Here is a 22075-nt window from a genome sequence, read left to right as displayed (position 1 = left end):
GTCACAGGACCTGTCACGGCTCATCACTGGAGAAAAGGATCGACATCGCAGCAGATGCCGCCGCATCACCGGGAATAGTGTTGCAGGGCCTGTTGCAGCTCCCATCGTTGTGGAAGGAACTCGCATCCCCAGGGTAGAGGATCGACATCACAGCAGATGCCACTTCATCACTGGGAAGTGTGTCGCAGGGCCTGTAGCGGCTTAGATCGTGTAAAGCATCTTGCATCGCTGGAGAAGAGGATTGACGTCGCAGCGTGTTGCATCAAGAAGAAAGCGCCATCTTTGTTTCCTTGCACCAGATCTTCATCGCATCACCGTCCTTGCAACACTTTTGTTTTCTTGCATTACGCATCTTAAGGTACATTGAACTTAGAGTGTCGCATTTACCATCTTAAGAAAACAAAGCATATTCTACCACTTTAAGTACAGTATTGTGGATTTTTGTCGTTTATGTCTTGTGTTAAATCTATATAAAAGATACTTATTTTTAATGTACAACTTGAGTGGTGTCCATCTGTAGTGTTGTCACTTGATTACTGTATGCGTTCACAAATGCTCTACACACTGCCTCTGAGATAAGCTCATGCAAAGCTACCAAGGGGGTGAGATGGGGTTATTTTAGGAGTGTACCCCCTTACCCTGACTAGAGGCAATGGGTCCCTATTTATCACAAGTACTTACCTGTGCCAACTAGAGACCCCCAAATCTAACAATGCACAAACACGCCATGGACTGAAGTGCATGAGGATGACCAGGAAGAAGAGGCAGATGCTACATACTCCACAGCTACTGCTGCTGGAAGAGCACAGAGCAATCTAATCATCACAAATTTCTTCACATAATCCCAATGTACAAATATGACATCACATGTTTTCATTTGTTTAAAAAAACACATATTCCTAGTATGTGCAGTAAAATATAACTACACAAAGATCTAGTGTGCATGTTTATTATCTGCATACGTTCATATATCTGACAAGTGAAAGGTAAACAAATAACTGAACCACACAGCTCTCACATATAGCAGTGGACATAAGATACATCAAGGGAAGATTGGGGAGGGAACAACGGATTGGGCCTATGACTTAAGTAATGTGTATGGTCCCGCAGTTAACAGAAAACAGACATACACATGTGTGAAGTGTAACAGGAAAACCAATAATCAGAGCAAAAGTTTGCCATCAACATACAAAAAATGACACTAGGATTCGACAATATTTTGGGCGAGATGCAAGCCTATGGCAAAAACACACTGGCAGCCTACACAACATGGCCACCAGCCACATGGTCACAACTACAACAACGTCAACAATGTTTTGGGTGAGATTCCAGCCTATGGCAAAAACACACTGGCAGCCTACACAAAATGGCCACCATCCACATGGTCACAACTACAACAACATCCAGCATGGATGCATGGCCACAAAAAAGAGCACATGCAGGCCTATGGCAAAAACACACTGGCAACCTATACAAAATAGCAACCAGCCACATGGTCACAACTACAACAACAACCAGCATGGAGGCATGGCCACAAAATAGAGCACATGCAGGCCTATGGCAAAAGCACACTGGTTGCTTACACAAACTTGCCGCCGGGCACATGGTCGCAATAACAACAACCAGCAAGGAGGCATGGAAAATAAAGGACACATGGCAAAAGCACACTGGATGGTTACAAAAAAAGCCCACCAGCCACATGGTCGAACAACAACAAGCCGGAGGCATGGAAAACAAAGAACACATACAGGTCTAGGACCACTGACAAAAAAAAAATCCCTGGCCTCCTGGCATGGAGAACCAAGAAAAATGGTGGTCTATGGCAAAGACAAAACAAGCATTGGCAATGCCAATAGGTCTCGCCGTATAGTGGAGTATAGTGTGTAAAGCCAGGGTGTGGCTATTGTTGTTGCAGCAGGTGCATTGGCACCAGGCCATGAGGAGCCCAGTGCATACCAATTGCTGTAGAGATTTCTAGTGGAACAACAGGTCATGGGGTCCATTTACTGCAACTGTGCTATAAAAGTTCAGAAAGTCAAGGTTTGTGTCCTAATAGCGCCAATATTGGTGGGATTATGCATTTATGTGGTGGGCAAAGTATAAGTACAAGTCCCTGAACACAACGTACGGTTGACTGAAAAACGGCATGAACGTGTCATAAACTACTTGGCAATTATTTGAATCCTGGTTAATCCACACAGATTTCAAACTCCCTTACTGTCAATATAGGCGAAGATTGTTTGCTTCACTGCCCATGCCTGTGTAACAGAGCATTCAAGTTAACTATCACTACTCCCAATGAAAGCCTGTAAAAAGACATACAACTTTGGGTCATTTACATGTTTGTTTGTTGCAAAGGTTTTGTGTTTAAGTAAGAAAAAAGACTATACGAAGAAATAGAAAGGGACGTGGAACAAATAAGGTAGGAGATGTTTTTTATTGTAACGGAATTGTCAGAAAGCACAAATATATTAAGAATATTTACGTATGTGTTATTTTTGTAAATGATACCGATTTTTTGTATGGAAGCTATTCACAAGGACACATTCATTTGTAGTAGGCACGGGGAGATGAAGTGATTTGCCCAGAATCACAGGTTGCTGAGATGACTCTGAGATTAGAACCCCGGCCTCTAGTTTTAAAGTTGGCTGCTGTGCCCCTTGGGCCTCCTGGGTGACAGATTGTTAAGGGGTGCACCACTGCCTTTTCCACCCTATGGAGCTGTATGTTTTTGGCACTGCGGGACGACAGAAGGGCATCCAGACAGAAAATAAATGGCTCCAACAGACAAACAATATTGCGCTCATTTCAAATGGGGACAAACAGTTCATCCAGAGACAGCTGAAGCTTGTTTAGCCGACATCATAGACAACATACCAGAATGTAGCTGTTCCATGCCATGGCATATGTGACGTCATCAGTTAGCCAGGGCGTAGCTATTGTTAGTGCAGCAGGTGCAGTGGCACCGGGTCATGAGTAGCCCAGAGTGTATCAATTACTGTAGAGTTTTACAGTGAAAGCACAGGTCATGGGGTCCATTTGCTGCATCTTTGCTACAAAAGTGCAGTCATTCACCGTTTTCATCCTAATAGCGCTAAAATTGGTGGGATTGCTCATTCTTGTGGTGGGCAAAAGTGAAAGTACAAGTCCCAGAATACAACGTGCGGTTGAGTGAAACACAGCCTGAACGTTCCGCAACCTTCTTGGCAGTCACGTGAATCCTGGTTAATCCAAACATAGATTTTTTACTCCCTAACTACTAACAGTGGTTTAAATAGTAACAACTCCTGAAGTGGCACACAGCTGGGTGCTAAACTGAAAGCCCTACGCTGTTTTTGGTAAGAATTAGGTTTCACTTTGTAGTTAACATCAGTATAATTGTGAGTAACAGTTTCCATCAAGCAGCTCTTATCTTGGACGCTCTTTCAAATGTGCGCACCCGTAGTTGCTAAAGAAAGAAGGGTGCGTGCGCCAAGGAGTCTGTGGCAGTGTGAGCAGTTCCTTTTAGTTTAACTGTGGATTTTATTGGCGTGAAAAGTAACAGTTGCCATCAGGCTACCCTTATCTAGGAAAGACTTTGAAATGCACACACACATAAATGCTAAAAGAAATAAATGGTTTGTGTTTTGTTCTTTTGAAGCTATAGACAAGGACACATTCATTTTCAGCAGGCACAGGAAGATGAAGTTATTTGCCCAGAATCACAGGATGCTGAGACTGGAACCCTGTTTCCCAGTTCTTAAGTTCGCTGCTGTGCCCTTTACACCTCCTCTGCAGCAGATTGTTAAGGGGCACACCACTGCCTACATTCCCTAGGAGGCTGTACGTTTCCGGCACTGTGCCACAACAAAGGGGCACACTTTCAGAAAATAAAAAGCGCCAACAGACAAACAATCTTACGGTTATTTTAAATCAGAACAAACAGTCCATTCAGAGAAATTGTCATTTTAGCTACACCGTGTTGAAAATACATAGAAATGCTCAAGTAGAGAACACTCTGAGGTGATTTTTCATTAACATACACCGTGTGTAAACTAATTACAAATAAAAAAAATGTGCAGGTTTTATTTTTCACCATACACCGTATTGAAATAAAATAAACACACTGGGGCAGATTTACAATAAGTGGCGCATCCCTGCATATCAGCAGGGATGCGTCACTTATCATGCGCCATGCCTCCGCCACCATGGATGCGCTGCATTTACAATGCCGTGCACCATGGGGCAAAAACGGCACAGATGCGTCACGCATCTGTGCTGTAAAAGTGGCACATTGCTGGAGCTGCGTCGCAAGCACGACGCAGCTCCAGCAATGCTCTTGGGGGCCCTATTCTTACAATGCTGCGTCAATCCTTACGCCTGCTTCAAGCAGGCGCAGGGTTTTGACGCAGCATGGGCCCCAAAGTGACTGAGTGAAATCTTGTAGATTTCACTCAGCCACTTTTAGGAAGCGTTCCTGCGCCGGAACGCCCCCCGCGGAGGAGCGCCTACTTCTGGTGCAGGGCTTTACAACATGACGCATCTCCTAGATGCGTCATGTTGTAGATACCCCCACCATAGCGCATCATTTGCGCCGCCGCTGCGACACAAATGTGAGGCACCGGCAGCGTAAAAGAGGCGCAAGGGGCTTGTTAATCTGCCCCACTGTTTGAAGAAAAGAAAATTAGAGGAAAAAATGCAAAAGTCGCACTGTAAGTGCGATCGAAATGATTGTTGCCAAATGAAAATCCCTATAATAGGAAAGGGAAAACAAACCCTGCCGAGGTACACAAAAGAGAAAACCAAATGTAGAAGTCTCACAGTAGTTTAGTTGCGATCGGAGTAATTGTTAACAGATGCTAGTCCCCGTGAACAGAAAGCAAAGACGAAGGAGGGGCCCTCACTGTGTTCAATCTAATTAATGATAAACAAATGTGCAAGTTTTATTTCTCAGTATGCATAATATTAAAATAAACTAAATACAAAAAAAGTTGGAAACAAAAAACAGGAATGGTTTTTAGCATGGGCAAACAAAGCCCGACAAAGTAAACACAAAAGAAAAAATAAATATACAAGTCTCACGGTAGTTGCGATCCGATCAGGATAATTTTTATCAGAAGCACGCCCCCGTAAACTGAAAGAAAAGATAAACACGGGCCATCACACACTACACAGCCTGATGGCCAAACAACATAGTCGCTAAGTAAAATTGCAACAAGCACACAAGGAAGGACAGTTGCTATATAACACCAATAAAAAGCCTGCATTTCTGAAAGGCAAAAGCAACAGCCATTAGAAACCACTTAAAGTTGTAAAACACATAGAATACAATACAACAGGTCTTGCGCAAGTACTGTCGAGGCTCGACCTATAAAGGAGACATGGTAATTTGTAACAAGAAAAAAATGCATTAATTCAGCAAAGTCAAAAATGAAATCTGACTGGGCTACCCATTTTTACAACAACACGCATCCTCCAAAGGCATCAAATATGTTACCCCACACACACATTGTTTGCATAAAGAAAAATTGAAATACCCCCCAAAAGCCCCACCTTATGTAATTCAATCCAATGCCATTCATGCCCTAAATGATGTTTCAATTCAAGACACACAAGAAACAGTTGTTTCATGCAGCCATGACTAGGACTGGGCCTACTGGCTAGAAGGCCCATTGGCAGACAAGGCCATTTAGTGAATTAAATGAATATTGCAAATGTATTTTTAAACCATGGAGAAACTTTGCTAAACTGTTAAACGTTTTTACTTTAGAAAACAAGAAATACTACATGCAAAAAAATAACTAGGCCTCTACTGAAACTGCAGGCCACCCACCACAATATATCAAATACAATTACAAATAAATCCTAATGCATGCCCCCAACCAAACAAAAAACACCCTTATACAACAGTTTTTACTTGAAGTCTCAAACACAAAGTCCTTATGTTCAATAGTATATATGCAGCATACAAGGAGAGTGATCCTTCCAGTTCCAAATGCAAATGAAAAGTGACTAGAAGATGAATAGGCACTGGGAGGAGCCTGCTGGACAGAAAAAAAAAGTTTGAGTCTCTGTGCACTTCATTCCTTTTGGGAAAAAAAGTAAAAAAAGCAGAAAGGCTTCTCCACAAAAAAACCAACTCCAACGGCCCGTTGAAGAAGAAAATTGACACAGTTAGCCTCACAGCTGCTTCTCGAGCGCAAAAGCTGCTCAAGTAGTGCGTACACAATTGGCACCACATTAGCACAGTTGCGACCGAAAGCTGTTCAAGCAAGCGCAAAGTATTGTGCGAGCTATTCTACCAGCCCGAGTTTATTGAGGAGCTCGCTCGTAAGTTGCAAAACTAACCTCGAGCAAGCAAACGGAAAAAAAACTCTGCTTCTAGTCTTGAAAGGTGGAATTCAGGAACTCTGCTCTCCTCCACAATGTGCAGATTGCCCAAATTCCACAAACTTCAGGAGACAAATGCAGTTTTACTTCAAGGGCTACTTGTTTCTGACCTCTATTCTGCCTCTTTCTGCTTGTTTCTCACCTTTATAATGCCTCTTTCTGTTCGTTGCTGACCTTTATTTTGCCTCTCTCTGCTTTTTCCTGACCTTCATTCTGCCGCTTTCTGCTTATTTCACTCCTTCATTTTGCCTTGTTTTGGTTCTTTCTGACCTTTATTTTGCCTTTTAATGATCTAGTCTGACTTTATTTTGCCTCTTTCTGCTCATTTCTCACCTTTATTTTGCCTTTTCCTGCTCATTGCTGTCCCTTATTCTGCTTATTATTGCTTGTTTCGGCCCTTTATTCGGCAACTTCCTGCTCGTATCTCAATTTAATTTTTCCTCTTTCTGCTCGTAGCTGACCTTCATTTTGCCTTTTTCTGCTCTTTCCGACCTTCATTCTGCCTCTTTCTGCTTGTTTCTGACCGTTATTTTACCTCTTTCTGCTCATTATTGACCTTTATTCTGCCCCTTTCACCTCGTATCGCACCTTTATTCTTCCTCTACCTGCTCAATTCTCACCCTTATTAAACCTCATGCTGCTCACTGCTGACCTCTATTCTGCCTCTGTCTGCTTGTTTCATACCTAATATACATAGATATAGATATCTATATCTATCTACCTATTTATCTATAGACATATATATGGATAGATAGATAGATAGATAGATAGATAGATAGATAGATAGATAGATAGATAGATAGATAGATAGATAGATAGACAGACAGACAGACAGACAGACAGACAGACAGACAGACAGATAGATAGATAGATAGATAGATAGATAGATAGATAGATAGATAGATAGATAGATAGATAGATAGATAGATAGATAGATAGATAGATAGATAGATAGATATATAGATAGATAGATAGATAGATAGATAGATAGATAGATAGATAGATAGATAGATAGATAGATAGATAGATAGATAGATCTATATATATATAGTAGCAGGCGATTCGCTGAAACGCGTTGGTCCGTGATTGTGGAGATAAGGCCTGTGCATGTTTTTCCATATGAAAACCAAATAAATATGAACTCTTAAAAAAACGTACCTCTTGGAACAGTGGATTCGAAGTTTGTTTTGGGGGTGGTGCCGGATTGGGAGTTCGAGAGGAAGAATGCCAAAGGGAGACAAATATAATCTGTGGCCGAGAAAAAAGGAGGTCACAAAACGCGTTTTCCCCATGCAATTTCCCATAAGACCTTTAGCCACAGCAACAGCCCGAACTGCTGAATGGAATTACGCCAAATTTGGCAAAGAGGTAGTCCTCAGTTCAGACTCATGCCTTTTGCTTAAATGGTGTCAATCTGTTCAGTATTTACTGAGAAAATTACAGTTAAAAGCATTTATATATCTATGACCGTGGTGGATCCATGCATCCTGAGAGCACCATGAGCGCACCATAAGCGCACCCTTCCGATCACGTGCTGAATGCTAATTGGCTGTCAAATGGTTGTCAACATTCAAAACCAGGAACTGTTGCAGCCAATTTGTGTCTCGGTAGAAGCGAGGCTGAAGAAGTCAGTGGAATATGTGTGCAAAACGTAGAAACGGGGCAGGGTAGAAACACTTTTACCTTCTAGACCCGACTTAGGGGGTCCCAGAAGGACCCCCAGGGCCCGCAAAGTTTTTTGGTTTTTTTTACAAGAAGACCCGGCAGGTGCGTGTAGGGTGCACAGACTCTGCCGTAACATAAATAAATAAATAAATAAAACAGAGCTTTTTTTAATAATTAGCCGCCGGGGGGGGCTAAATACTGGGGGTAAAATTATTACATTTTATGGGGGGTCCAGAGGGGCCTCTAAGCCCCGGGGATCGTCACCCCCGGGGCTACAAAAAGAAAATGGTGGGGGGAGGGATCCAAGGACCCCAAAGCTGCGGGAGCACTCACCGCCGGGGCTTTATGTATTGTGGGAGGGGGACTGCGTGGCCCACCTCCGGGAGCACTCGAGGGCAACGTCACCCTCCGGGGCTTAAAAAAAATGGTTGGGGGCGCTGCAGGGTCCCCAAAGCCCCCGGGACTACCTCTCCCCGGGGCATTATGTATTGTGAGAGGGCAGGCTCCTGCAGTGTCCTGGGGTGTCCATCCCACCCTCCCATAGCAAGGAACTCTGTTCTCTCTTTCAAAATCTAAATCAGATTGTTTTTCCACATGGGGAGCTGCTTGTTAGTAGATCCCCATGTGGAAAAGCAATGCCGGCTCCCAAACGCGTAGAAGTTGTGCACCAAAGGCGCTGGAGTCGTGCACCCTACAGATTATGAGTCGTGCATCCAGCACGTGCACATCAGGGGGCCGCACTGAGCGTTGCGATGGGTGCGCAACTTCTAATTTTACTGTAAAAAAAATATCCCCCGGGTCTTATATAAAATGTTGGGGACCGTGGGGGGAGCCACAATGCCCCCACAGTCCCACCAGCTCCCAACGTCCTTCGGGAGCCGGTCAAACATTACAAGTTAAGGTAATACTTGGCAATCATTTTTAATTTGCATGTCTGCACTGTGCCTGATACATTCCATCTCTCTTATAGGCCCCGCGTTCAAGAGGTGTCTGTACGGAACTGCCTACTGCGTTAGATTTATAGTATGGACCAACAGGTCTTTAAAATGCATCAGAGATGAGACAGAATTAGGTGGGAGATCAAGTCATTATGCAGGACGATATTCTTTAGGGATTATTTACAAGGCTTTTGCGCCCCTTTTGTGTTACTTTTCTCATGTTAAAAGTGACTCAAAAGTGGCGGAAGGGGCTTGTACATAAGCTGTTTTATTTCCAATGCATTTAATCGGAGGCATTGTATATCTAGGCTGCTCTGCTTACCTTGTGTAAACACTGTGACCAACAGAGTTCACAACTTGAACTCAGCTTTGGTTGTACATGGCAGAGTGGACAGCAGTGTTCATAACTTTAAAAGAGAAAGAGAAACTATGTGAGAGTGAGAGAGAGAAAGAGAGAAAAAACTACATTAAAACTGTGAGAGAGAGAAAGTTATAGATGGAGCAGTTAATACTGGAGAAAATACTCTTAGCTCACCTTTTGCCTCCGTTGTGTGTCCAAGCATGTGCTTGTTCATAGTGTGCCCTCCAGTTTAGTGATCTGAAAGATAGTATATAGAGTTAGTAATAGCATAGTACATACAACTGCAGACGTATATTTTTTACTTTATTTATTCGTACACTCAGGATAATGTGTTTCATCAACTTCCACTGTAAGGAGGTGTCTGTGTGCTGTTTTTCTTTCAAAGTAGTATATCCCATGCACTCCCACTACATAGCGGTGAGTTCTCAATATTGCGTACCTAGACTATTGCACCCCATTGACTTGCAGAGTTCGGAGGTGAGTGTTTTTCAAGGGAATTCAGAGGCAGATTTATAAGCTCCTTGCGCCACTTTTCCCATGTTAAAAGTGACACAAAAGTGGCGCAAGGGGCTTGTAGATCTGCCCCTCAGACTATTGTAACCTATCCTCACTGCTCGGAGGTAATTGTACATTCCTACGCAGTGAAGCTACTGCACACTACCCACTCTCTCCTTTCACAGATGACTTGTGGTTGTTTTGGAAACAAGCTTATTTGCTCACCTTGTACCATTGGCGTGATTCAAAGAGGGTGCACCACGTGTCGAAGCAGCCTTCTCAGACGTTGTTATGATGACCACGCATCATCGCAGAATACACTAACGTAGAGATTTGTAGGTGTTTTGAGGGAGGATGACGCCAATTTTTGAGACACAACCTGTAAGATAAAAAGGAAGTTAACATTGTGTGTCATTTCTTTATCAAAGGAGAGAGGAAGTGAGAGAATGACTGAAAAGAATATTCGGAGCTCACCTTTCTGTCACCGGTGTGTTTTTCACCGCGTGCCAGGACATAATGCACCCTGAAGCTCTACATATAAAAGATAGTAAAAGAAATATGGTATGATTGGTATTTGTTACTATCTTAATGTGGAGTTGAATAACATCGCCCTTTCACACACCTTCCCTCTGCATTAAAAAACAACTATTTGTATAGCTTATATTCCAGACGTTTCACCGATTATAAAAACGTTCCTGCTATCGGAAAAAAATATATATGCATGCAATAAGATACGGTATATAGGACTGCATGCGCCTAAATCGCTGCGTCGCTTTCTTGTATCCAGACTGCTGCACCATATTGACTCCTTCTGATGCGCACCTAGGCCTCATTGCTCACCTTTTTGTGGACAGGGCACCTTCTACATCATGCAGTCCCGCTCTGCCACCAAGAAATCTGACATATGGTGCTGAGTCTTGATATCGGTATGGGTAACGACATACTCGTGCTCCTATCATCATTGCAGGTTCCTCACCCGCTCAGTCCTTCCGGTACCACTAACTCAGTGACCAAAGAGGCCACGCACGTAGTGGTGGGCCCTGGTACTCGGTTGTTCGGGCCTACATGAGGCGTTCGAAGCACTAGGATGGACCATCAAAGCACTTGAGATGAGAGCAACTCTAAAATGGCGTAGAGCACGTGCGCCCCGTCTTTTTTATTGGTGGTGCCACGTGTGCAGTGACGCATGTTCTCTTTGGGTGTGGAGTGGAAGTTTCTATTTTTGGGGACGGCTCTCTAACTCCCTGTCAGCCCCTCCATTAGTATAAAGAGGCGGGGGAAGACGGGGGTGCTTTGTCGGCGTCTGTGGAGAAACGCATCAAGTTTGAGCTGGGAGTTTGGATTTCTATGCGATAACGAGATGCTGCAGCGGAGCGGAGTGGAGTGGGAAGAGCTACAAAATTATTACGAGTATACTGGTTGCCTCTGAAGGAGAACTTCCTGGGGGACATTAGAGGATAGCGTGGACTGCAGCTTCCAGGCGCCCTTGGTCCTGACGCCACCTGGGACCAATCAGCCCCTCCCATAGCTTCTACTTTACTCCTCACGGCGGGCCCGTTAGAGTATGGAAGAGGACGGAAGAGGACCAGCCAGGCCCCTCCTCTAATATTATTATTCTGCATAGGTAATTCTCCCAGTTTATGATTTGGCTATAAATGTAAAACTTGATACATCCCTTTGTTACCTTGTGAACTATCTGTGGGCGAAATGGCTGGCCGGGAAGGGAAGTCAAGGAAAGCAGCAACAGGACGATATATAGCCGGGACATTAGATCAGTTCATTACCAGGGCTACTTCAGTTCTGGCAAAGGAAATAGCAATTACTGAGCGCCGACTCTCTCAGGACCTGACATTTGGCAAACGTTCCTCCCTTGGGGACCTGGCGCTGGCTCGCAGCCCGGTGCCGCACAACCCTGTAGCTGTTTACCCCGTGGCTTCCGGTAAAATTTGTGTTAGACCTCCCCAGGTTTCGCTGTCAGACCAGGATAATGTGGATTGTGGGGTAGCTTTCCGTGCTTCTTCAGGGACCATCCCAAAAGTTCACCCCATCTCAGCAAAAAATCCATCAGGAGCAACCTCTAAAAAGAAGGAATGGGGGTGGGGCACAGAATGGAAAAAAATCCACGAAGCCGGAACCAAATAACACGGCTAACCTGGTAAATGCGGATGTGATTCTTTTAAGTCCACGGCAACCAGGCATGAATGACTCGTTTCCAAATACTCTTCCTCTGGTTTCAGAAGATGGACCTTTGCTGTCGATTGATGTTGGATTTTGGAGGACATTAGGCGAGCTCATATCAGCCTTTATAAAGCCTGTATATGAAAAACTGCTGACTATTGAGGATAGACTGAAGAAATTAGAACAGCTATCTACAACAAACTCTTCTCTTGCCAAGTACATTTCGCCAAAGTGCCACGAGGCTAAAGATCTCCTGAGGAACGGTTTAGGGCACAGTCCGAGCATTATTCCTTCATCCCATATGTTTGCCTTAGGCCCAATTCCAGGCAACTTGGACAGGAACATTGTAGCCAAGCCGGGTATTATGGCTGGAGTTAATATACAGGGAAACAAAGACTTCCCCCAAGGAAAGTGTGCCAATCAAAAACTGGCGGGAGGGGGGAATGCTAATAAGCAGCAGGGAGGCCTGATGGGACCACAAGGCTCTATTGATCATCAAAGGAATTTGCTGCCACACATTGATATACCCCCTGAGTCGGTACCCTATGTTGTTGTGTTGACAGGAGTGCCAGAATTAGCCAAGGGGAGGTTGGAGTCTTATAGTGAGCTAAATAACAAAACTGGGTATTGGTTTAACACTAATAGACCCCTCCCTTTGAATGTACACAGTAAAATTCTGTTTGTCCGCAGGGTAAGCTGGATAGGAGGCAGAACAAAGGATATAAAGGGTAATTGTATAAACATTAATTTTAGTGATAGTAGGGCAGTGCATCATATTTGCGGTGGGTTTAACCAGAATGTGAGATCCACTATTCAACCCTTTGATCTCAGTTACTTTTATACCACCGCAATGAGTAGGGAAAACTTTGGCCAGCAGGGAGCGAACTGTGAAAAGCGATCTCGACCGGGACACCTAGGTGATAGATTTGCGTGCGATGGGTTTAATTTACCGGGGAGCTGCAATTTTTCTCCCATTGTGCAGGGACCAAACAGATTTGCAGTACTTTCAAGGCTGGACGATTGCCATTGACTGTCGGGTGGTTTAGAGCCCCAAGCGTCAATTGTTCAGGCCTCAGAACCAGCTCATTCATTTTCTATAGGAGCGGGGTCTTTAGCCCAGATATCGTTTGAGCCCCCTATTTCAAATTCACTGGAGGTTTTGCCCATTGTATCATTTGGGGATCATCTAGAGGACTACAACATTCTGTCCCTGAACATTGCTGGGTTGGCAGAGAAGATCGCAGATCTGATTTGGGTGCAGTTTATCAGTCAATTCTCCTTGATATGTTTACAGGAGACTTGGCTGGTGAAATGCAACCTATATCTGGAGGGGTACAAAGCTTTCTATGTCCCTGCTGCCCCTTCAGCAAGTGGAAGGGCAAGGGGTGGTTTAGTTATTTTTACATCTCTAGCTTTGAAATGTAGGATCAAGGTCCTCCCATTTGCTCAACGTGACTCCCAAGCTATTCTATTGAAGCATGGAAACGCTAGTGTGTGTTTAATTAACTTTTACAATGCATTGAATAGACAGGGGGTCTGTCAGATAACACTGCTGAATGGGCTTCTTAAGCAGCATTGTGCTTATGTCTCTCATAGCCTTATGATAGTGGGAGACTTTAATGTCCACCCATGTGGTGACCCTGAAACAACTAGGATGGGTGATATGGGATGTGTCAGGATATGGGGTCTCCACTTTGAGCACTCAGCGCAAGGAATTGTACTCAATGATCTGCTTAATGATTATGATCTGTTCTCGTCTATGTCTTTTGCTGTTCCATCTGGTAAACAGCCCGTGCCATCCTTTAAAGGGCGTAGTGGAGGGTTCTTTATAGATCACATTTTGATCTCTGTTAGCTTACAGGCTATTCTTCAGGGTTTTAAAATTATGGAGAGCTCATTCAGTGACCGCAATCCAGTGTGTGTGCAGCTGGGCGTTGGTATATTGAATAGGAGGGTCAGGGAGGTAGCTCCGGGCGTGCTTAAACTAAAAGATGGTAGGCGTCGCCTTAAATGGACCCAGGTGACTCCAAACCTTTTCTATGAAAAGGTCTATGAGCCTTGTATTGCAAAATTTGCATTTTGTGTGTCCCCCAGCAGGCGTCCTAAACTCATTTTCAGAGATTGTTGCTATGGTGGGGGCTTTGCTTTCTGTCCCTGCACGAAAAACATAATTTAGCGATCCTAAATTGTTTAATTCCGCCTGTTCTAAAGCAGCCAGAGTATTGAAGGATGCATTGAAAGCCAAACCGAGGGATCTATCTCGGGTTCGTACCCTTCGACTTAACTACAAAAAGATACTAGCAAGCCGCAAGGCGGAATTAAAGGAAGCAACTTGGGGGGAATTGGTAGACCCTAGCACGTTAGGTGGTAGTGCTAAATTTTGGGGCATTATCAATAGACCTCTTTTTGAAAGGGTTATGGATGAAGGTCTTGGTACCAACATACTGGAAGAGGATTGGGTCTCGCATTTTAGCCGTATTTTTAAGAGCGATTTATCCTTAGTTCGACCACAAGCTAGCGCTCAAAATATTGCCCTGGTTGTATTCTCCCAGAGTGAAGTGGAGAAAGGCATCGCTGGTTTGTCGTGTAACAAGGTGCCAGGTCCGGACAGTATTTCACCGGACCTATTAAAATCAAATCCTTCACTTTGGGCCCTGGTCTTGCTGGGTGAGCCTAATGCGGCCGCTAAGGCCGGTTGCCCAAAGTCTTGGGGCTCATCCACTATTGCACCAGTGTTCAAAAAAGGTGACCGCAATAGTACATTGAACTCTAGGCCAATTTCGCTTATTAATTCCGTAGTCAAGGTTGTGGGAGGGGTTCTATTGAATAGAGTGGCTACCTGGGCGGAAGATAATAAGATCATTTCAGATATTCAATATGGGTTTCGACCAGGGCACTACTAAAGCCCAATGCCTCAACCTTTATCTCATCCTCGGGAAGTATCCGGTTGCCCGAAAAGGGACAATCTACATGGTCTTCATGGATCTCTCCTCTGCTTTTGACTGTGTCAATCGGGGGAGAATGTGGCAATCCATTAGGGCCATGGGGGTGGAGGACAACCTGGTGGACTTCCTGAGGGATCTGCATAGTGCTACGAGGGCAAATATTAGGTTTGCTCAGGACCTTGGGGTTTACAGAGATTTCAGAATTGAAAGGGGTGTAAGGCAGGGGTGCATCCTTGCCCCGTTTCTTTTTAACCTTTATATTAATGACTTGCATAGGATTTTGTTAGAAACAGGGGCTGATTTTCCGTATGTGGAGCGAAGGGGTCTGCCCGTTCTGCTTTATGCGGACGATGCGGTTCTCCTAGCCCGAACCCCAAGAAGCCTGCAAACCTTGTTGGATACCTTTTGCAGCTTTATGGCGGACCGCGATTTGGCCGTAAATAACTCAAAATCATTTGTAATGCAAGTTGGGACATGCCTTAAGAAGCAGTATTCCTTTAGGGTGAATGCAGAAAAGGTGCCTATAACCCCAACCTTCTCTTACCTGGGCGTCCTAATGGATGATCATTTGGACTGGAGTGCCCTAGTAAGGAGAAGGAAGGGGGAAGTGACAAGAGTAAATGCATCTATTCTCAACTTTGCCACAAAGATGGGCAAACGCCGAATTGCGGCAATACTAAAAATGTACCAAGCAAAAAGCGTAGCAACTGCCATCATCGGAAGTGAACTATGGGGATATGTAGCCTCGGAGGGAATCCAGGTGGCTGAGAATAATTTCTTAAAACAAATTCTGGGGGTTCCCAAAGGTACTGCTAATCTAATAGTACATGAAGAGACTGCGACTGCATTTATTTCTGACACTCTGGCTATACGTCCACTGCTCTTTTGGCTCAATTGTTGGCTGAATAAAGACTTAAGCCTTAATCATGAGCTACTGAAAGAAGTAATGAGCCTGGACCATATGCTTGATATCCCATGGCTTAAATATATAAAGGGTTGTTTTGGTGATTTGGGGCACCCAGACTTGTTTTTGAGACCTGGTTTTATAGCTGCAAAAGACGTGGTGTTTGTAAAGGAATCTTTTATTTTGCTCAAAAAAGCAAACAGAGACGGGTAGAATTATCAAAAACTAGCGTCCGGAAATTTGTGATGCTAAAAACTACTCCGGGTACTGAGCCTTATCTTTTAATGCCCCTGTCGAACCACGAGTAGTTCTTATTGACCAGGTTTAGAATGGATTATTTCCATTTTTTGCTGTTCCTCTGGGGTGCCACAGAGAACAAGTGCTAGCTCCCTGTGGCTGCGACGGAGTGTCCCCACAGGACCTTCTGCACTTTATGTTCTTTTGTAGCTTCTATGATGCTCCTCGGAGGATCTTTTTAAAATCACTTTTTAAAAAAAAAACATTTTCCAAAGTGCGCCCAGCCCTTTATTTTCTACAAATGTTAAAGCCTGAATGCATCCCATTTGCGGTTGGATTTTCGAAATGTTCATTGGAATATAGAAAATGTATGGAAAATTAATTTTTAATTGATTACTTTTTTTTCTATAATACAGTAATGAGGCCACATGGCCCTTTTAACTGGTTAATTAATTCATCTGTAATGCTGGTATCTTCTTTTATTAACTGGATGGCCCATCCACCTTGTGATAATAATGTGTTTTTTAATAATTTTTATATACGGCAGTTATATATTTTATTATGTATACAATGGGATTGTCTCTTAATATATTTAGAATTTGGATATGCCCTGTTTTTTTATGCGATCTGTAATCTTTTATGGTTTTCTATTTTGTAAACCGAATAAAGTCTTTGAACGGAACAAACAGGTGTGGTGTGGGTGTATACCAGCCATGAGGGAGTGTGTGTGTGTGCCGTTTTGACAACTAGACCTGTAACTAAGAAATCAGTGCAATGGAAATCTGGGCAATGTTGCGTTCTTGTTTTTTCCTGGAAGCGTAAGCGGAGGGGGCTGGCTTGACATATGCCAGTGCTGCGTCAGGCTCTGAACCATGATTTGGAGCTCTGGGCGTGGTTCCGCTGTGAGCTATGTGAGAAAACAAGTGATTCGGGTGTCCGTCTTATAGTGCTGACGTGAAATGTGTCATTATATCTGTAAAGTTCCACAACATGGCCAACATGGAAGGTAAGGGGTATCACTGACTCTATATTCATTCATAGTTGCATACATAAAAGATGGTGGAAATGACGCATTTCTGCGATTATGAATGTTTGTTGTACATTCAGTGGAGTGTTGTAGCTGTAATAATACAGGGCGGTTACAGGTTTAAGTTGCAGTTTTTGGCAGATAATATATATACATATGTGGTATGTGGTCATTCAGGTATACTGTTGAACTTGGTGCTGGAAATCAGTGTTCGAGGCTCAGAGTTGCGTCCACATACTGTTATTGTAGAGTAATGACGTAATCAACGCCTGACTGAAAATGTATTGTAAATACGGTGCTCATGTAAGTTGCTAATATAGTTTTGGGTTGATTTTGCGCTATATAAATATGCTAAAAAAAAGGAGGAATAGCCCACACGTACTGTCAGAGGTAAGATGGTGTATATGCTATTTATATCACAATATAATGTGGTATGGCGCAGGAGCAGCATTTTACAAACATAATGATTACACAGACACAAACAGACAGTTGAAGTGTGTACGGGCACGTGTGCTCAACTCCATTTTATTACGTTGTCATGATATCATACATAGATATTCAATCGTGAAAGGTTTATGACTTCTGCTGTACAAAGGTAGGAGCACTATATGTAAAATAATACACAGAAGATTCTATCGTAAAGGGTTCATGAGTTGTGGTGCACTAAGGTAGGGTCGGTTTGTGTGGAACCTGCAATGATGTGTGGTTCAGGCAGACTGCACTGCTAACAATGTCTTTTGGCTACTGAATTTTGCCTTAATAAGGCCACATGGCGATTATTTATGGTGCACTGAGTTAGTGGTACGTCTGGTAGTCAGCGTGTTGTCTACTGGACTGCATAATCTGTAATCACGATTAAAATAAAAGATGAGACATATATGGAATACATTGTCGAAATGTGTATGTTTCGAGATATTACAGTTCAAGTTGTGACCTGTGCTGTACGCAGTGTAGACTGCCATTGAGTGTGCCTTTGCACTTGCAGTGTGAATTTTGTTTTTCAACTTAACCTAGAACTGATATAAAAGAAGTTTTAGAAGGAAGGCTACTAAAGGGATATTGAATAGGGTTTGCTAGACGTTTTATTTAGTTTGGTACTGCACTCTGCAAATAATGAATGTAGAGTCAGTTGAATTCTGCCGGAATACGGCGACGTGGCGATGAATTATGGTGCACTGAGTTAGTAGGACCTTTGGGTCTGAGCGTGTACGTAACCTGCGATGTTGCGTGGTCCGGACAGGCTGCACTGTGGGTAATGTTTTTAGACTACTGACTTTTGCCTTAATAAAGCCTCAGGCCATTATTTATGGTGTACTGAGTTAGTGGTACGTCTGGTGTTTACTGTGCTCACCCTGCGATGATGCGTGGTCTGAACGGGCTGCACTGAAAGCATTGAATGTTGCATACTGGACTGCATGTACTTTGAGGGGGAAAAAACTACCATCGATGGCTATCAATTGTTCTGAAAACGAGGTCTACTGATTGCTCCTCATAACAAATTAGATGATTGCACTTCACGCAGAGCTTTCTAGCTTTCTCAAACTGGGGACGTATGTCTGGTGGCGATGTTGCAGATTGGGAGCATTTGGTTTTCTTAACCGATTATAGTCTCTTACACAATTTGCATCGGTACTAATCTTGAATTGTGAGCCCTACTGTCCGCAGTATAGATCAGAGGCAATGGTCAGGAAGGGCCCACAGCCATGTGGCATTGACTTGAGCTGTATAGAGTTAGTGGTAGGTGTGTGCTCTCAGCATCTATGCAGCCAGCAATATGCGTGGTGTGGGCCAGCCGCACTGGGAGCAATGTTTTTTGCCTAGTGAATTCTGACTTAATAAGGTCACGGGGAGTTGAGTTATAGAAGCATGCTTTTTCACTCATTTAAACAAAATCTGAATACATACAGTATAATTGTCTCTGCATTAAGTAAATCAACATTGAGATGTCAGCAGTAATGTCATCAGTGATGTCACTGACCATGTCATGAGTGATGTAATATGTGACGTCATCAGCAGTGCATTGCACGCGCAAGTTATAGTGAGTCCAACTAACTATAACGTGGGAATTTCAATGGTTTTATGCGAGTAAAATTTCCACCTAACTATAACTGGTGTGAAACCTATGGTTTTTTCAGTGAATTTAATAGGTTTTTTAAATGCTAATTCCTAACTATAACTGGTGTGAAACCTATGGTTTTTTCAGTGAATATATATATATATATATAGATATATATGTATATATCTATATATATTACCTACTGGCGGTCCCCAGTAGGTATATATAGTTAGGATTTTTTCTCTATGGGATTTTTGAAAATTCTATGTCTAATAACTTTGGCGTTTGTGGACGGAATTGGCTGAAATTTTCAGGAAAATGGCACATTTTGTTTCTGAGCAGCCCCTGAAAATTTTGGGGGGTTCGTCAAGGGGGGGCCGAGAAAAAAGGGGGGTCCCAAAACGCGTTTTCCCCATGTTAATTTCCATAGGGCGGTTGGCCTCACTTTTAGCCCGAACGGCTGAATGGATTTGCACGAAACTTGGCAAAATTGTAGGGACTGGTAGCCCGATGTGCCTTTTGTAGGTCTCAATATATGTGCTCCAGTGGATTTTGAGAAATTAACGTTTAAAAAAAGATATATATCTGTAACAGCGGACCGGGCAGCGTCCCAGGACGCGGACTTTTCGCGCAACGGAGCTTTGTGAAGCGAAGCTGATTGGTTCTCCGGCGTCTGTCAACATTCCAAACAGTCCGTAGTGGCCGCCATCTTGTCTCTCGGTAGGATCGAGAGACAAGAGGAGGCCAAAGCGAAGGGGCAAATGACCATAAGGGGGAATAGTAGATCCTCGCTGACCCCCTACGTTTGATGTGGAGGTTTTAAAAGGGCCCCGCGGGGCAAAAAAAAATTAAATAATAATAATCGAACGGCTGAATGGATTTGCACGAAACTTGGCAAAATTGTAGGGACTGGTAGCCCGATGTGCCTTTGCTAGGTCTCAATATATGTGCTCCAGTGGATTTTGAGAAATTAACGTTCAAAAAAAGATATATATCTGTAACAGCGCTCCGCTTCGCGTACTTTTCGCGTTACGGAGGTTTGCGAAGCTGATTGGTTTTTCGGCGTCTGTAAACATTCCAAACAGTCCGTAGCGGCCGCCATCTTGTCTCTCGGTAGGATCGAGAGACAAGAGGAGGCCAAAGCGAAGGGGCAAATGACCATAAGGGGGCATAGTAGATCGTCCCTGACCCCCTAGGTTTGATGTGGAGGCTTTGAAAGGGTCTCGCAGGGCAAAAAAAAATATACCGTTTTTTTTAGTTTTTTTGCGTGGAGTGCGCCCGGTTCGCGAACCGGGAAGCGTTCTGGGGAGCGTACTTTCTTGAAAGTTAGTGAAAAAAGTTAGAGTAAAATAATAATTGTGAGTGATCAGATGTAGGGTAGCTCTGAGAAGAGCTTTTGGGTTTATGGTACATTTAGGTACTTATAAGTAGGTACCAATGCACAGTCTTAAATTCAGAGTGAAAACTCTGTTGCCCTCATCTGAGAAGTGAACTCCATCTCCTCTGTAGATATCTTGCATGTAGTAACGCAAGTTATTGTTGTACAGGGAGCCCATTCCATGGTCTCTCATGTAAGCTGAAACAGATTTGTTTACATGCTTCCTCGATTTCTCAATTTGTGGACAAAATTGGTTCGACCACCTCCATTTCTGTCTTTGGCATATATTTGAATATACCAAGGCAGTCTGAGGAAAAAGTGCCATCAATTGCTCAAAGGTGTCCTTTAAAAGCATTTCCAGACCTACCCCAGTCAAAGTGCCCAAATCATTACCTCCACAGTGCACAATTAACAGGTCAGGTTTTGGCAAATGCATAAAGGTTTTCACCAATGGTATCAATTGGTGACATTTTAATCCTCTGTGGCCAAACCACTTAATTTCCACATCTTGTAAATTGAGGTTAGGTAAATTCCTGTTTTCAGCGTACCTTTGAGCCCAATATATGTAACTATGTCCAACAATCCAGACAGAAAACATGGTGAGAGAAGGTTCTGCTGCAGTCAGATGAAGTGTGGCAATGAAATGGCAGTTGAAAAAATGAGAGTGTAAAATGAAAAAAACTGAGGAGTTTCTGTGTTAATGAAGCAGTAAGAGTGATTGGTGGATTTTGATTGCTGAAAACAGAAAGTTAGTGTGCATGGATGAGTTCGTTGAAAGATGTATTTTGAGTGGCGAAGAAAAAATCATTAAATGAAAGAATGCTCTGGATATGCAGGTGCACTGAGAGTTCAGAGTTCAATTGCAACATTGTTGTGTGAGAGGTCTTGCAAGAGGTGGTTGCTATGCAGAAAAAGCAGAGAGGGGGCAGAGGGGGGAAGGGTTTTGCTTTGAAAAAAAGTGAGGGAAGAGTTTTGATTGGGTGACATGAGAGATATGTGTGAGAAATTACAGCATTTCTGTGCTTTTGATAGCTGCAGACTCTGGAGTGCATACCTTTTGCTCTGCTGAAGACAAATTGGTGTGTTTCTGAGACTGTTTTGAAACTCAAAGTATTTGCTAAGGTGAGAAAAGATTTCTTTAATTTAGATAGAAAATAGTGTGCTTTAAGGAGAAAATTATGAAGAAAGTTGTGATTTTCAAATGTTGCTTTGTCTCAAGTGTTTCACAAATAGATTTTGTTTCTTTGAGAAATTGTAATTGGAGAAAATGTGAAGTATTAGTACTGACAGGGCTTTTATGTGCATAGGAGCTGTGGAGTGTTTTCAAATTATGACTTGTAAATCGTTTTTGAGAAAAAGCAATGGTTTTAATATTGATGAGAAGGACATAATGGTGTCTGCTTCTTTATAAGGTAATTGAGAGTCTCTGATGTTATTTTTCCCATTTCAATGTAAGAAGTTTGTCTGTGGAGTAAATTGCTTGTAAATATGCTCCCACCTGTGCATGGCAAATTTAGATTTT

Source organism: Lissotriton helveticus, chromosome 7, assembly GCF_964261635.1.
Source record: "Lissotriton helveticus chromosome 7, aLisHel1.1, whole genome shotgun sequence".
In the NCBI taxonomy this organism is placed as follows: domain Eukaryota; kingdom Metazoa; phylum Chordata; class Amphibia; order Caudata; family Salamandridae; genus Lissotriton; species Lissotriton helveticus.
Note: the sequence above shows the minus strand (reverse complement) of the source record.